Source organism: Pinus tabuliformis, chromosome 2_1, assembly GCF_031772625.1.
Source record: "Pinus tabuliformis cultivar Carrire ecotype Pingquan chromosome 2_1, CPIR1, whole genome shotgun sequence".
NCBI classification, from domain to species: domain Eukaryota; kingdom Viridiplantae; phylum Streptophyta; class Pinopsida; order Pinales; family Pinaceae; genus Pinus; species Pinus tabuliformis.
In genome coordinates this window covers 753,716,498-753,734,954 of record NC_142299.1, presented here as the reverse complement: position 1 = coordinate 753,734,954, position 18,457 = coordinate 753,716,498, and positions in this window count along the sequence as shown.

The following is an 18,457-nucleotide window of genomic DNA, read 5'->3' as shown; positions in this document are numbered from 1 at the left end:
AAATTCAAATTTAACTGGAATAAAAGAACTTACATCTAAAACATTAAATTATAGGATAAATTGATTTTCTGTAAAATGATCTTTTTCCTGGATGTATTAAATTTATTAAATTTATATGGAAAAAGTTATATTATAAGATAAATTGATTTTCTTTGAAATGATCTTTTTCCTGGATGTACTATTGTGTGTTTCTGGATTTTTTTTGACTTTGCAAAAAAATTCAAGATTTTAAATTTAAAATTTAAAATGCTAAAATATAGATAAATTTCTATGGAAAACTCTAATCAAATTTTTACAAAATCAAAGACAAATATTTAACCGGCAAAAGAACAAATTTATCCATAAATCTTTGAGTTCTCATTTTCCACCAGTTAACACAACCAACTTTGTTCAAACGCTTCACCAGAGCCACCCCTACATCATTTTCATAACCCAGCAGAATCTATAACTTGTTGTCTCTGCCTCTCTGGAATATATACCAATAATTGTTCACGAGAAATATGTGTTGATAGAGGAGGATGCACTAATACCCAAACTTAAGACTCTGTTGTCAAGGCCTCTTGAGCTGGCCGAGAGAAGAATGGAATAATTCTATGAATTTTGAATATTCAGGACAGTAAAATTTGGAAAATTAATCTATTTAAATTATTTAATATAAACACCGGCGGATAAACCACGTCCACAATTCCCTTCAATTTGTTTATCGGCTCCAATCCAATCCAGATAATGGTTGATTCCGTTCCCATCAAAATAACACATCAGAACAACAAAAAATGAATGTAAGGGTAACGACAAGAAATGAATGTAAGAATAATATGATTGGAGCAATCTTGCTTATGAACAATCAAGGAACAATTTAAAATCTAGGTTAACACTTACAGGCGAGCATAGTTCGGCAATGTTACAGTAGAGGGCTTTCACTCTGGCTATCAGTACAATAGGGTATAGGAGCCATAGGTTTGCGGCCATGGAACTTTAGCCCAGACCCTGTCAAATTTACACCCAATCTGGGCCAAGAGTATTGATTAATTTCTAATTGTTGATAGTAAATGCTTGCTCTACAATACATGGTTGTTTTATTTTTGGACATGGGCTGGTTTTGAAAAGTGGTAACCGATACTAATTGGGTTGGATTTGTAGTACTAATGGGGTTGGATTTGTAGTACTAATGGGATATTTTTGCTAGTTTTTTATTTTTTGTGATCAGGGCATGTTTTTAAAGGCATATTAGAAAAATCAAATAACAACTTAAATTAAAAAATGAAAAAGTAAATTGATACTACCATATCTTACTTACCATGTGACAGATGGATGCCATTGCTGATAATATTTCTGGCCGAAAATAGCAACATCACACTCCACTATATTGAATAGCTTTACAACCATTGTCGCAACTCCTTTGAAGAATACAGGCCTGGACACTCCACAGAGCGGTTTCTCAAGCCTCTCTACCCTAATCCACGTCTCGTGCCCATTCTCACTGCTTTCCTCGAGGCAGTACACAGTTCTTCCAGTCCCACTGCATTCTTCCCCGAATGTTTTTCCATCTCCTCGCACATAAATATCGTGGGGATTACATTCGCCTACCTTAACTGAACGAGGGATAATAGTCATCCTGCCTGTTTTTCCGTCTCCTTGCACATAAATATCGTGGGGATTACATTCACCTACCTTAACTGAATGAGGGATGGCAGTCATCGTGCCTGTACAAAAAAATGTTGGTCGTGCACCACAAAAATCGACATTATGAACACCCTCCGAAAGTGCAGCGAGTGAAACAACAGGTGTATCGGTAGTTGCGGAAAACGGGGAGGCAAGTACAGACGATCCACTTTTGAAGGAATACGGAGAGGCAAGTGCGGGAGCTGAGAGGACGCATCCACAACACAGTGAAAGAGTTTACCTTCATGGCTAGCTCTCTGTTGTCGATGAGATCACCGCTACCAAGAGAGACAGGTGCCAAATCGCTAGCTCTCCACCGTCGATGAGACCACTGCCACCACCACCGTTGATGAGACCACCGCTACCAAGAGAAACCGATGCCAAATTACATGGCAATCCACAAGAGAGACAGGTGTCAAATTACAGTGCGATGGGTAGACGAAAATTGAACGCGAACTGATTAAAAAAGAAGGCCTATCAGCCTAAAAATGTGTGAGTGATGTGTACCAATATAATTTCATGTAAAGTAATTATAAAGTTGTACTTATGATGTAATATAATCTCATGTAAAGTGATTAGAAGTAAAATAATATGTGAGGGTGATGTGTAATTCTATCTGTGTTCAACATGGAGTTGACATTTGTTCCCTACTATAATAATAAAAAATGCTATGTACATTTGTCTAATATAATTAATTTAATGTAAAGTAATTCAAAGTAAAAAGAATGTGTAAGTAAGATATTTAGACCATATACCTTTCAAAAAAATTTCAACATGGGATTTAACTAAGCTATTTGCGTATCTAGGTTAACTAATTTATGTCATATATCAATATCATATATATCTATATATAGAAAAAAATGTTAAATGAAAATATTTTAATGTTGTATATTATAAAATATTCAATGTGTGTTATCAATAAAATATCTAAATACAAATCAGTGTTTTAAAATTCGGTCGAGCCGATTCGAAATCGGTTGAGCCAGACCCCTGCCCATGTCATATTTGCACAAAAACCGGTCCAAAGGCTGGTATGTTACTAAACTAGCCGAGTCAGTGACCGACCCGGTTGGTTCAGTAACAGACTAGTCGACTTGGTCGAGTCCAACTTAGACTGGCCGAGCTTGTCAAACCCGACTAGCGACAGAATTTGGAGGGAAAGCGGACTCCAAACTTGCTTATTTTTTGATTTTTGGTTTTCTTTTTTTTTCTTTTTTTTTTCCATCTAACCTCTCCCAAGCCTATAAAAGCTACCCAACCCCCTCACATCTCCTCACAGCTATCTCATTGCATTTGTGTGATCATTTTTGAGAAGTTGGTTTTTGGAGCAGTAGTGAAGAATCTTGGGCAATCATTGGAGCAGTCGTGAGGAGTCTTGGGCAATCATTGGAGCAGCGGTGAGGAGCTTCTTGGGCAGGCATTGGAGCAGCATTGAGGAGGCTAGAGCCTAGAGTTATTTTTTTTTCACTTCTCAAATTTGTCTTTGCTTGTGTTTTCTTTTCTGCAAATCTGGAAATTGAAAAGAGTAATTTTTGTAAAAGAAATGAATATTAAAGAGTTGTTTTTTTCTTTTCATTTTCATATTTTTTTCCTTTCATTTACAAGTCCAAATATGATAAAATGGCTCTTAGAATGAAAGATGTTGCTTGGGCATATGCTCAGATGATTGATAATCTAATGCATTGCAAATTTTGTCAGAGAAAAACTAAGGGAGGTGGATGGGGCATTCATAAGCTGAAACAACACTTGGTTGGTATTAGAGGCCAAATTGCTCCATGTGCAGCACCAACAGAACAAATTGGGGATATTGTGAATGATTTGGTAGAAAATTTTGAGAAGTTTGAGGAAGAAAAAGCTAGGCAAAAAGAAAGAGAGGTTGAAATTGGGAGGAAGAGGAGTATAAAACAAATGACGGATACCAACCCCAATTTTGATTATGAGGTCTCTTCATCTATTCCTTTCACTGATGCATCCAACCCCCTTCTCTATGTTCCTCCTTCTTTGGAGTTTATTCAAAAAAAGGGTAAGGGTAAAGTTAAAAAGAAGGGCGATAACAAAAGTTATTTCACACCCTCCTCTCCCTCTAATAGTGCACATGGTCTTCAAGCTAATAGAGATCAAATGCAACCCACTTTAGATGACCATTTGAAGAAAGAATTGAGAGAAATTGCCCGTGATTACATAGGTAGATAATCATATGATGTTGATATCCCCTCAATGCCTCTGGTTCATCATATTATGAACCTATGTTTGATGCCATATTTGTTGCTAGAAAGGGCTTCAAACACCCTACTATGCATGACTTAAGGGGATCTCTTTCACAAAAAGAGGTTTTGTCCATTGATGAATATTTGAAATATTTCAAAAGCTCGTGGGAAAAAACAAGATGTACCATCATGTGAGATGGATGGATTGATCAAAGGAATCATACCATCATAAGATTTCTTATCCTTTTCCCATAGGGAACCATGTTTCTAAAATCAGTTGATGCATTTGATATGTTGAAAGATGCACACTTGTTGTTTCATCTTTTGAATGAGGTTGTTGAAGAGGTGGGGATTGGCTAATGTTGTTCAAATCATCATAGATAATGCCTCTAACTATGTTCTTGCTAGTAAAATGTTAGAAGAAAAACATAAATCCATCTTTTGGACCCCATGTGGTGCACATTGCACAGACCTCATGCTTGACGATATTGGTAAAATATATTAGATCAAGAATATTGTAGAGCATGCCAAAAGCATAACAAAATATATTTACAATTACTCATGGATTTTGAATTTGATGAGGAAACACATAGGGGGCAAGGATATTATTAGGCCTACCATCACTAGATTTGTAACTCATTTTTTGACTTTGCAATCTATGCTTTCCCAACATAGAAACTTGTAAAGGGTGTTTTCCAGTGATGAATGGAATGAATGGAATGAATGTCAATGGTCTCACAAACGGGATGGAAAAGATGTGAGAAATAAAGTTAATGAAGAAATATTTTGGAAAAAGACAGCAGGGGTTGTGAAGGTTGTTGAGCCACTAGTTAAGGTGTCGCGGTTGGTGGATGGGGAAAGATGCGCTATGGGCTTCATTTATGAGGCTATGGATCAAGAAAAGGAGCAAATAAAGACAACATACAAGGATAGAGTGGCTAAGTATGGGCCCATTTGGGAAATCATTGATCAAAGATGGAACAATCAACTCCATTGCTCTATACATGCAGTTGGGTATTTTCTGAACCCGAGGTATTATTATAAAGCTTTGGAGGCAGAAGCTTTGACTAGGGAGGTTAGAGATGGATTGATTGATTGCATTGACCACATGGTCCCTAAGGAGAGTGGCCAGTTGGAGATACACCGATAGATCACTTGTTTTAGAAAATCCACAGGTACCTTTGACAAGAACCTAGCAAGGATTTCAAGGGAAGCAGATGAGTCAGGTAAACAAAAAATTTCAATTTTCAAATTATTATTTTGTTAAATTGTTTATAATTTGAAAGTTGGATATAATTTGTTGAGCTAACTAATTACACAACTATGTTTTTTGCAACACAATGGTAGGAGGAATTTGGTAGCCATTGTCCTCAATTGCAGAAGTTTGCAATCCATATTTTGAGTCAAACTTGTAGTGCTACTGGGTCTGAGCGCAATTGGTTTGTATTCGAGAGGATTCACACAAAGAAGAGAAACCATTTGGAACAAAAATGGTTAAATGATCTAGTCTATGTCAAATACAACCTCTGACTAAGATGCAACCAATTGTTGAACAAAAGACCTGATACAAATCCCATTGTGTTGGAAGATATTTATCCAACATCAGATTGAGTAGTAGAGAGTCATTTAGCAAAGTTTGATTCTGATGAGGATATTGGTATTGATTTGGATTCACAGATGGAGGCAATAGTTGAACATCATGTTCACTTAAATGCAGATCCACTAGTACCAACATGTTATGAAACCAGCTCACAAAAAGATAGAAAAGAGAGATCCACGCCTTAGAATTCAGCCTCTTCGAGGGGGCAACCTCCTTTACATTACATAAATGAGCAATTCTTCGATGATACAAATGAAAAGACCTCCTTTCTATATATAGGAGTCTAAGGGGTCATAACATAATCAGAGCCGACATAACAATAATAATGTAAGGGCACAATAATAACAATAGTGGGCTTCTATGGGGCACAATAGTAACAATATGGGCACTACATGGGTACATCAATATAATAAGTGGGTTGTACTAATAACAATAAGGGGTTACACTAGTAGTATAGGGGCCTAACATGCCTCTCTCCTTCAAAAAACGTTGTCCTCAACGCTTGAGTAGTTCTTGATGCTTCTGTATAAAATTCTTGTCCTCCCATGTGGAATCTTCAGCGGGTAAGTTCTTCCACTTGATGAGATACTCTGAAATTGATCGATTTCGTAGCTATTGGGTTCTTGTTTCAGTGACTGCTCCAGGTTCCAATATGATTTTTCCTTCCTCTTCAATTTCTGGCAATATTGTTTGAATTGGGATCTTTTGCAACTTTTGAATAAGTGGCCATACTTCTTCGTCCTTCTTCCATTCATCCCTTGCTTCGTTTATCCAATCTAGTTGGATAATAGAAATAGCACAAAACAATGCTTCCACATCCTCATCCTTGAAGAGTCTTCCCATTCGGTAAGGTCGCCATTTTTTAAGTGCATGTAGTATTGCCAACATTTCCTTCTCATAAATAGCTTGCTTGAGATGTAGCTGTAAAAATACTCAATCACCTACATCAAAACATTTTTCACTACGATGTTGACCTACCTGTTGTTTCGTTTGATTTTGCACCAAAGTGGCATTATCCTTTAAAATTTGGAGAACTTGTTGTTGATGTTCAATGTGATCTTTCACTGCTTGAACCTTTTTCTTCTTGATATGTCCTTCTATCTCTAGAGTTTGAGGAGTGGTAATTTCTTCCAATCCTTTACAAGATATGGTCGGATTCATTTCTTGATGCTCGATGTGATCTTTCACTTCATGAACATTTTTCTTCTTGATATGTCCTTCTATCTTGATAGTTTGAGGAGTGGTAATTTCGACCAATGAATTACAATATATGGTTGGATTCATTTCTTCTTTCTCGATGTGATCTTTCACTTCTTGCACCTTTTTCTTCTTGATATTTCCTTCTATCTTGAGAGTTTGAGGAGTGGTAATTCTTGCCAATGCTTTACAAGATATGGTCTGACTCATTTTTTCATTCTCTGGGATGGGGTCCTGGCGTATATCTTCTTCTTTTGGTGTTTCTTCATTCATTCCTTCCTCCTCTTCATATTCTATGTAAAATAATTTCTTCTTAGCACACTTATGACATTTGGTGCATTTGCTATCACAATTGTAACAAAGCCTTTTTTCTCTTTTTTCTTCCAATTGTTGTGGTGTAACCCTTGTAGGTTGTGGAAGGCTAGGAGAAACAACACTTCCATCTTTATAGTTGTGAGGGGTAGACTTCCTTGTTGCCATAATTTTACTTTCCATTATGTAACAAAGCCCTTTTACTATTTCCAATTGTTGTGGTGTTGCTCTAAAGAAGGTGTTGCTCTTTGTATCCTCATAATGTGCTATCATTTCCTCCGTGAAAATTGACCACGTAACAAGTTGTTTACGAGAACAAAGCCCTTTATACCATAAAAATTGATCCGGTTCTAAATATGAAGATGCAATACATACCTTTTGTAACAGTGGTACACCATGTAGATCAAAATATTGCTCTATCTGAACTATCCAATTTACCGGATCCTTGCCATCAAACTTCCTCATCTTGCTTTTTCTTGATTGATCTTGAAACGACTATAACTCTGTACTTTTGGATCTTTAAGTTTTTAAATTATGACCTGCAGTATCCCTCCGCGTCCTCTTTCCAATGCCACAAGGCTAACCCAAATTGGATTCTCCAAGGAAGAGTTATGCCAAATCTCCCACAGTGACCTGATTATAGACTAGTTCAGTAGAGCGAACTTGTACGACGTGCCACGTGTCACTGTTTTGACCTTTGGCTCTGAAAAACATATACAAGAAACTACAGTTTGTCCTCTTTTTGTACCTTCTTACGAATTTTCAATCCAATTCCCAGAGACAAAGTTATGACGATTTTCCCTAGGTCACCTATTTGGAATGTAATTCAGGAGTCTACAAAAGGACCAACTTCCTCAGATCATATCTCCGCAAATACAGCATGAAAAGATCTAAAATTCAGACCCGAGGTTCAGCGCGATTTTTTCTCAAATTGGTTTTTTTTGCAACTTCTGAAACATCGCAGAAAAAAAGTTATAGCGAAAATTCCACGATGACCTGTTTGGAGCAGCGAAACCCTAGAATCCAAAGCTCTGATACCAAATGTTATGAAACCAGCTCACAAAAAGATAGAAAAGAGAGATCCACACCTTAGAATCAGCCTCTTCGAGGGGACAACCTCCTTTACATTACATAAATGAGCAATTCTTCGATGATACAAATGAAAAGACCTCCTTTCTATATATAGGAGTCTAAGGGGTCATAACATAATCAGAGCCGACATAACAATAATAATGTAAGGGCACAATAATAACAATAGTGGGCTTCTATGGGGCACATTAGTAACAATATGGGCACTACATGGGTACATCAATATAATAAGTGGGTTGTACTAATAACAATAAGGGGTTACACTAGTAGTATAGGGGCCTAACACAACCCCAAGTCCTCTAGTTGCAGGCACTTACTCTACTCATCCATGACGCAAGCGTAAAGCTCGTCTATCTAAGCGTGCAATTGTTGTGCCTGCTAGTGCTACTACTTTTATAGCTGCAGTTGGAGATCGTGATGAGGAGGAGGAGTCATGGGTTTCCCTGTCAGACTCTGATTTAGAGTCTGATCCAGATGATGCTAGCTTCTCTAGCAGTAGCTAGTAGTGACTAGTGACTAGTGATGTTTTATTTTTGTTGTAGAGGCCCTTTAGAACCTCCTTGGTTATGTGTTTTTGTTCTGATCTCTATATCATGTATGTATTGAACAATGCACTAGGTGCCATTTTGATATACTGGATATATTCATGAGGCTACTTTGATCATATGTTGTCTTCTCTCTATATTTTAATGCTTTGTGTTTGGAAACATGAATGAAAATATTTTAAATTATGTATTTTCATTAAAAAATAAATATTTAATATATTTTTTACAACGACTGAATCATTGAAATCAAACCGACTGAGTCGATGCTGAGTCGGAGTCGGAATCGAAGTTGACCCTCGGTCGGTTCCGAACCTGAGTCGAAGTTTTAAAAAATTAATACAAATTAATATTAACATATACTTAAAAATATAGTAATAACAAAAAAAATCATTTAACGAGGGCTGATAAAATGTTTTGAACTTGTAGGAATTTACAGGGTAAGTTCCTTAGATAGAACACCAAAGGACACTCCTCACAAACAGATCACAGATCTATACACTAGTATTCTTGATGTGGTTAAAACCCTCAAATAGGGAAACATTATACAACCTGAGCCAACGTGGCCACTTCAGGAAATTTATTAATGTAAAAGAAAGAAAATTTACATAATCTCCTCTCATGAATGGTCACCTAACAAATGACCCTCCACACTCCTTAAATAGAGATCATTGACCAATTAGGTGTTAAGCCACGAATCAATTGTCGGTAATACTGAGGAGAGAATGAACCATTATATCAGTTGTACCGGCTTCATGTCTAGAACATATCATGACCGTCAGATTGTAAGTTACAAAAGTACATACTAAAGAAACCCACTCTACCTAACTATACACTAGACCAAGTTGTACTTAATTATTTCCTATGTGTCAGAATATCCTAACATCCCCCCTTAAGAACAACTTGGGATAGGATTGAAGGATGTACAAATTTGACACAATGGGAGAAGGAAGAAGACATTATACCTTATACCCCCTTAGTGACAACTTCCTGAACTCCAACCATAAATCAAAGTTTAGTAAACTTTGCCTCTGTGAGAGCCTTTGTAAAGATGTGTGCAACTTGATCATTGGTTGAACAATAATGCATTTCAAGAACATGGTCATGAATGAGCTTTCTGATGAAGTGCATGTGTAGTTCAATGTGTTTGATGTGCTGATGTTGGACTGGATCTTTGCATAGTTGAATGACACTTTGATTACCACACCAATGTGTAGTCCAATGTTGCTGTCGAAAACCAAACTCTGATAGGATCTGATGAAGCCACAGGGCTTCCTTACTAGCTTCAACGGTTCCATGATACTCTGCTTCTACTGAAGAAAGAGAAATGGCACTTTGATTCTTGGAAGCCCATGTAGTAGGTCCAGAACCAAGAGTGAAGACATAACTTGCAGTAGACTTCCGATCATCAGGGTCACCAGCCCAATCAGAATCAGTGAAACCAACCAATAGAGAAGATGCTTCTACATTGTAATGAATCCCAAACTAAATTGTACCTCGAACATAATGAAGTATTCTTTTAGTTGTTTTCCAATGAATTTCATGTGGGTTTTGCATAAACCGAGAAACAAGGCCAACAACAAAGGAAAGGTCAGGATGGGTATGGGTTAGATACAAAAGTTTTCCAACAAGCTGACAGTATAAGGTAGCATCAACTTCACGGGAAGTACAAGTGACTGAAAGTTTGGCTCCAGAATGAAAGAGAGAAGGGGTTGGATTATAGTCTTCCACGTGAAAGTGGCGTAGAAGATCACATGCATACTTGGATTGGGAAAGGGAAATACCTTCTTTAGATTGCAAGACTTGAAGACCAAGAAAATAATACAAGTGTCCTAAGTTTGTCATTTCAAACTACTTTTTAAGGATATACTTCACATGGTTTATAAGGTTGGGATCAGTACCACTACGAATAAGATCATCAACATAAAGAACAAGAATGATAAGAGACTTACCCACTTTCTTGGTGTATACATTATTGTCAGAATGAGACCTAGAAAATCCAGCATCTAAAAGAAAGCTATCGATTTTGGCATACCAAACCTGACAAGCTTGCTTGAGACCATAAAGGCATTTCTTAAACTGACATACAAGGTTGGAGTCCGTTTGTATAAATTTGGGAGGTTGTTCCATATGGATTTCTTCATGCAAGTCCCCATGCAAGAAGGCAGATTTAACATCCATCTAATGAATTTCCCATTTGAAAGAGGCAGCAAGGGAAAGAACAAGGCGGATAGAGTTCATTTTGGCAACAGGAGCGAAGGTTTCAGTATAGTCAATGCCTTCAACTTGTGAAAAACCCTTAGCAACAAGATTAGCTTTATGTTTATCAACTTTTTCATCTGGTCCAAACTTGGTTCTCTAAACCCATTTGCATCTAATAATTTTCCGTCCCTTTGGAAGAGGAACAAGTTCCCATGTATCATTTTCCAATAATGAACGATATTCTTCATTCATAGCTGTGTCCCAATCTAGATGGTCTAAAGCTTCTGCAAAGGTGTTAGGATCATAATTCGCTAAAACTTGAGCCAATAAAGAAGAGGCTCTATCGAACTGAGAATGTGTATGACTTTTATTTGTAGGATCACCTGCAAGAGCACTTGCTACATCCTGAGTAGTGCCAACCCATTTTGGAAGCTGAGGAGCAGAAGGAGGATCTCGAGGAGGTGGGCGAGGATTGTCATCCTCGCTGTCATCATCTGAAGAAAGAATATTTTCATAAGTAGAAGGGATGGAGAGAGGTGGCACATCTGCCGAACAAGGCTCGTAGGCCGCTATATTTTCAACAAACTTTACATCTCTTCTAATGATAACATTTTTGGATATAGGTTGAAGAAGTCTATATCCTTTGACATCTTGATAATATCCAACAAAAATACATTTTTCGCTCTTACGTTTTAAGGCTTTATGTTTCTCATATGGAATATGGGCCCATGCTTCACTTCCAAAAACACGAAAGTGACTTACATCTGGTTTAATTGAGATCCATGCTTCTTCTAGAGTGATATTCTTTAAAACCTTAGTAGGAATGTGATTTACTATGTAATTTTCACAGTTAATTGCTACTGCCCAAAAAATAAGACTAAGTCCTTAGATTGAAGCGTATAATTAACCATTTCCTTCAAGGTGTGATTCTTCCTTTCAGCTACACCATTTTGCTGTGGAGTATATGGAATAGTATGTTGCAATTGAATTCCATGCTCAGTGCAAAAGTTGATGCATTTTTTGTTAACATATTCTCTGTCACTATCAGATCTTAGCTTAAGAATTTGATGTCTAGATTGTTTCTCAACAAAGGCCTTAAATTCCAAGAACATGTTAAAAACTTCACTCTTGAGCTTTAAGAATTATATCCAAGTGCGTATAGAGAAATCATCAATGAAGGTTAAGTAATACGTGTAGCTAGAGAATGAAAAAAGTGGAAGAGGACCACATAAATCACTATGCACAAGCTGTAAAGGGGCTGAGGCATGCCAAGAGGCATGTTTTTTAAAACTATCCCGATGATGTTTTCCGAGTAGACATCTGGAACAAACACCATCTCTACAAGATACCATAGGAAGACTTGTCACCATATTTTCTTTACATAGATTTTTAAGGGAGCGATAGTTTAAGTGACCAAATCGCTCATGCCAAAGTTTTCTCACTTTATCATTATGAGCAACAAATACCGAGGGAAGAGTTGATGACCCAAATTTGTTAAACTTATACAACCTTGTAGAATCATCAGCAATGTCAGTAGCTAAAATCTGTGTAGGATCTCTTAGGTCCTTAATTACAACATCATGAGGTGAAAATTCAACGGTTTTACCTTCACTTGAATGAGTTATCTGATATACAGATAGAAGGTTGCAGGATAAAGTAGGAACACATAGTACATCATTAAATTTACCATTGTCTAGATGAATAGTTCTAGTCCCTACAACACTAAGAGATCTATCATTACCTACATAAATATTTTTGGTTTTACAATCATTTAAAGAAGAAAACATGGCTTTTTATTTTTCCATGTAATAAGAAGCTCCAAAATCAATGAGCCACTCATGAGAATGAGAAGAAGAAGACACATTTAGTGCATAACCAGACCGAGATGCTTGACAACAACATGCAGAAAGTGTTATTCATGAAGATGAAGTTGAAGTTGAAGAGTGCTACAAATGGATGTTATGCTTCTTCATGGTTGCTTCCAAGGCTTCCATCTTCTTAAATCATTTGGATTCTAAGTGGTCATCACAATTACAAAAGTTGCAATGTCTATCAGTCTTCTTCCCTTTGTTTTTATTTGCCTTATTATTTTGTTGAATTGATTTTTCATTTTAAGACTGAAATTGCTTAGGACCCTTGCTTTATTTAGGACCATTCTTTTTATGATGTTGTTTCTTAGGATTCTTTGAATTTGGTTGTTACTGGGTTGTTAAGGCTTTCTTAGAAGAATTTCCAGTATTAAGAAGGCCAAGATGTAAGAGTTTTTCTTGTTCTCTTATTAAAGAATCACAAAAGGCATCAAAAGAGGGGGACTTGTAGTATTTTCCTTGAGAAATAAAGGCTTCAATAGTAGAATGGAATGTAGAAACAAACACATAGTAGGTTGGTCCTAACTTAGTAAGAATTGAATAGATAAGACTACCATCTTCTTTCTTAACCTTAAAATCTTCCAAGAGAAGTCTAAGGGTCTTGAACATGGACAAAAAATCTTCAATGGAAGAAAAATTATTGGGGTCCAACGTAAGCAACTCATTTTCAAGTTGATGGGCTCTAATTTCATTTTTAATTCCAAAAACTTTATTGAGTTGTTTCATTGCTTCAATGGGGGTATCAATTTCTGCAATATGGAATCAAAGGTTTGGAGAAATAGACATCACTATCAACCCACGTGCTTGATCTTGCTTATTTTCCCATTTGGCTTTCTTATCTCATCTTTAGGTTTAGACACTTGGATTGAGACTATTCTATGAAGACCTTTACTTCTAACTAAATCTACAATATATGATAGCCATTGGAAGTAGTTGGTGTTGTCAAGAATAACTAGGCATGAAATTTCCATTTTAAAATACCCTGAAGTTGTAGATGTTGAAACTAAGTGTTCCAATGAAAATATCTCGAAAAATTAGGCTGATTAAAAAAAACAGCTCTGCAAACGACTTTCGGATGAAGAAGTTATGGCTTTTTGAAGAAAAGTTGTTGAAGATACTGACGAACTACGTGAATGTTGGGAAGTGAATTATAAAGTTATACTTCAAAAAAATCCCCCTCTTTCCAAATTTAATCTAATTAGCTCACTTAAAAAAATATTACTTTATGTGACCCACTTTTATAAATAGGTGAAAGTCACTTTTACAATGGTGCTTTATGAACTATCCACTAAATTGTAACTTAAATAAAAGATAAAGAGACTTTAAAATTATAAGTGACTCACTTTTTATAATGGGTGAGAACACTTTTACATAAAGTAACTTTAAAACATAAGTTACATGTGTTTTTTGAAAAAATAATTCAACAAAAAGAAAGGCTTGAACCCAAGACCTCTATTCTCATAAAGTAACTTTGGACCAAGTGAGCTGGTTTAAAAGGTTGGTAATTTTTGGAAAAGAGGAAGACTTTTTTTTTTTAGCTCATTGAAGCTTTGGAGTGTGTGCTTACTTGAAAACCCCCTTTTTTTCCTACAAAATGAAAAATAACACACAACCCAAAACGAACACGCAAAAGTAATCCAAGCTTTGTGGCTTAAAGTTAGATTTGACCTAAAATTAAATATTTTTCTCAATGTTTCTGATTTTCCAAGATCACACTAAGGCTCGGCGGAAAAGAGCATACGTGTGAGAAAAATCCTTTCTTTCTGTTTCTGATTTTCCCAAATCGCACAGAGTCGCGGGGCAAAGAGCATACGTAGAAATGAAAAGTATAGATATGGTAAATAAACAAATTATTGAGGACTATAAACCGAAATAAACAAATAGATAAATAACTATAACTGCAAATAAAGATTGTATACCTCCAGATCTTAAAAATGACGTAGGTAGGGCTACCGAAAACCTTTTCGCATTAAACAAGAGGGTTCCCCACTAGAACATATGCTCATAACACAATAGAGCAGTACTCTTGACTCGAAAGCAGTCAGAAACAGTAGATATAGGAAACGATAGTCAGATGCAGTTGTATCAGCTTCAGATTTGGATCACCAACGGATGCAACCTTCGAATAGCTTTGATACCATGTAGGAATTTATAGGGTAAGCTCCTTAGATAGAACACCAAAGGACACCGCTCACAAACAGATCACAAATCTGTACACCAGTATTCTTGACGTGGTTAAAACCCTCAAAGAGGGAAACAGTCCATGGCCTGAGCCAACGCGACCACTTTAGGCTATTTATTAATGTAAAAGAAAGAAAATTTACATAAGCTTCTCTCATGAACGGTCACCTAACAAATGACCCTCCATGCCCTTTAAATAGAGATCATGGACCAATCGGGTGTTAAGCCACGGATCAATTGTCGGTAATACCGAGGAGAGAATGAACCGTCAGATCAGTTGTACCGGCTTCATATCTATAACATATCGTGATCGTCGAATTGTAAGTTACAAAAAGTACATACTAAAGAAACGAACTCTACCTAACTATACACTAGACCATGTTGTACTTAATTATTTCCTATGTGTCGGAATATCCTAACAGAACTATGTAAAACATTTTAATGTTAACAATGTATATATTATATATTGTTTTAATATATATATATATATATATATATATATATATATATATATATATAGAAAAAAATCTTATGGTTAAAACTTTTGAGAAAGTGGTCTTAGTATTTACAATTTTGTCTTTTTTTTTTTAGATATATATTTTTCTTCTCCAAATTCATTAAAGAATTTTTGGACTTATTTTAAGTTATTTATTTTATATAGCATTTAAAAATACAATTTAAACAATGAAAAATTACACATTGTATTTTGCATTTAAAAAAAAATTGCACTTACAAAAATTTAATCCCTCTCAGCTCATGTTAGATTTGTGCTTAAGATGGGTCTATACTTAATTAAACAAAGTCTTTTGGTAGAAATCACATAAAAGAAATTTTTGGCCGATAAATGGATCTATACTATTATATATCCCACATCCACATTCAACACAGTACATTTTTGTTCCACAAAACTTAATTGTATATCATATAGGTGTTGGAATTATCTAATGTTACAATTGTGCCATGTGTAAGAGGTATTTATGATGGTCTCTTTAACAAAGTAACCAATAATATTGTTAGGTTGCCTGGCCACCTTTTGCTTTATTTTCAAAATAAACTTTTCTGCAATAGTATATCATCATAATACCAAGATCATTGAAAATAAAGCATGGGCCAACTTTTCTTCTTGACAAGTAATAAATATAAGTAGTTAATGCACATCATAATCAATTTATATGCAATGTTTGAAATACTAAAATTAGCATTGAGAGTTTTGAAACATGAGAAGAGTGTAATACTATATTGTTAACTTGGTTGGCCATTTTTTTCTCAGTTTTCAAAACGGACTATTGTGCAATAGCATATGACCATAATACTAATATCATAGAAAATAAAGCATGAGACAACTTTTCTTCTTGACGAGTCAGCAATGGATAAATTTTTATTGCTTTAATGACTATAAATAGCTAATAGACACCATGATCAATATATAATTGTTTGAAATACTAAAATGAGCATTGAGAGTTTTGAAACCTGAGAAGATGAAGTTTTCCTTCTGATTATCCACTCGAGATCAAATTTTATATTATTGTTCGAGTATAATGTTATAATATAATCTACAATATATGTAAAGTGGATATGAAATCAAGGATTTTTCCCTCAAAAATATGATACTAATTCAATATTAAATAATTTTCCAAACATCAACTCATCAATATTGGTGTATATTATTAATTATATTTCAAAACAGTAGATCTGAAGTATGACCAGAAAACGATAATCAATATTTCTCCATGATATTTAGGTTTGATCATCATTTTCCCTCCAAAGACCTGCTTCCATATGCTTGGTCACTATAGTTTCTTAGAATAACACTAATAAAATCAACTGAAGTAGCACCATCATTATTCTGTGATCTCTTAACATTAGCGAGGAGTGTGGATGTGAGATCAAAGAGTGTCTCAACATCTGCAACGTTGAGATTGCAACAAGATGATGGATCTTAGTGAAAAGAGTCGCCTTCACTAAGTGGGCCCACAGGAAAATTATGGTGCAAGTTCTATTTTTGATCCCAGCAGGGATGATCACAGTGTGGGTGACCACAGTATGAGTGATCATAGTGTGGGTGACCACAGTGTGAGTGATCACAGTATGAGTGATCAAAGTCTATTTTTAGACTGGCTGTCAAAAATAGAAAAGTCAAATATTATTATCTCATAATAATATTTGGACTATAAACTTGACCTTATTCTCTTGGAGCACTTCAGGATGAGCTACGGATGTGGTACATGCAGATCCCAGAGGGAAATACGTGGTTACCTATGGGATGACTAATATTTGCATGCAGGACTTCAGTTAGAACTCAAATGAGTTGAGTTTAGTGGACTGGAGGTGCAGTTGATGGAGTTGTGTTCAGTTTAGCTTTGTTAAACTGGTTGTATTTAGTCTAACTGGAAAATAGACTAGAGATGAGTTGGGTGACACAAGTTATTAACTCATAATGCAACTATAAAATACATCAGTTAACTCAGTTGCATGTCAGTGCATGTTCAGTTCAGCAGGGACAGGTGTTAGAGGATCAGATTGCTATCAGTTGTGACTATAGTTGTGCATGATGATTTACACAATCAGAGGGATTGAGTATGCCAATGAATTGGACAATATCAAGAATTGTAGCTTGTGCTCACGTCCAACACAATGTGAGTGATTCTTTGCAGGTGAAATACGAGTTTGGTAAACCATTCTCATCAGTTCTTGAGCAGGTATTGAGCTGGAGAGGCAGGCAAGCAGTGGAATAGATTTGGAGATCAGATCTGAGCTGTATTGTATGTAACAGGTGGAGCTGGTACTGGATTGCTTGTGATAAGCATTGTACTTTGTAATGTTACATGGTCTCAATCATTAATATACAAATAGTGTGGGGTTTTTAGCGAGATTCTTTCCCCGGGTTACATACTGTGTTAATGTGTGAATGCTCTTGATGTTTTATTGTTATTGATGTTGCTATATTGATGATCAATGTAAAGGAGCTTATGTATTGTGTATGTATTCCGCAATAGTACATGATCAGGATAATCTCTATTGAATATGTGTTAAATTATTCAAAATTTATACATGGTATCAGAGCTGTTGATCATTAGATCTACTATTCAGGAAGTGTTTACATTCTATTTCTTCAAGCAGAGTCTGTAATCGGGCAAGGTAGCCTCTGGATTCATCCTTCCTTTGGAAGGTGAGATATCCGATGAATGCCCATACAGTCAATCTCTGTACGAGAAATATTGTGTTCTCACGAATTTTAGATCGGAAGCAGTTGAGTTTGAGCTGGTGGAAATCGAATTTGCAGCAATGTTGTTGAAAATGTCTTTCAACGAATTGCAAATGTTATTCCAAAGCAAGAGCGACCTGGCGCTCAAGGATAAACTCAGAAACAATAAAGGTGAGAATGGATCTTCATCAAAGGTATCTGATGAAGAGAATTGCGCTTTGGCTGCCAAAGCAAAGAAGGGGAAGAACAAGAAAGCTTCTCAGTCTGGTGCGAAAGGCAAGAAGTAGGATATGTCCAAGGTGAAGTGTTTTCACTGTCACTAGCACGGACACTATGCCACTAATTGTCCGCAGAAGAAGAAGAACAAGCAGGCTGCTGGATCTTCAGCAGGA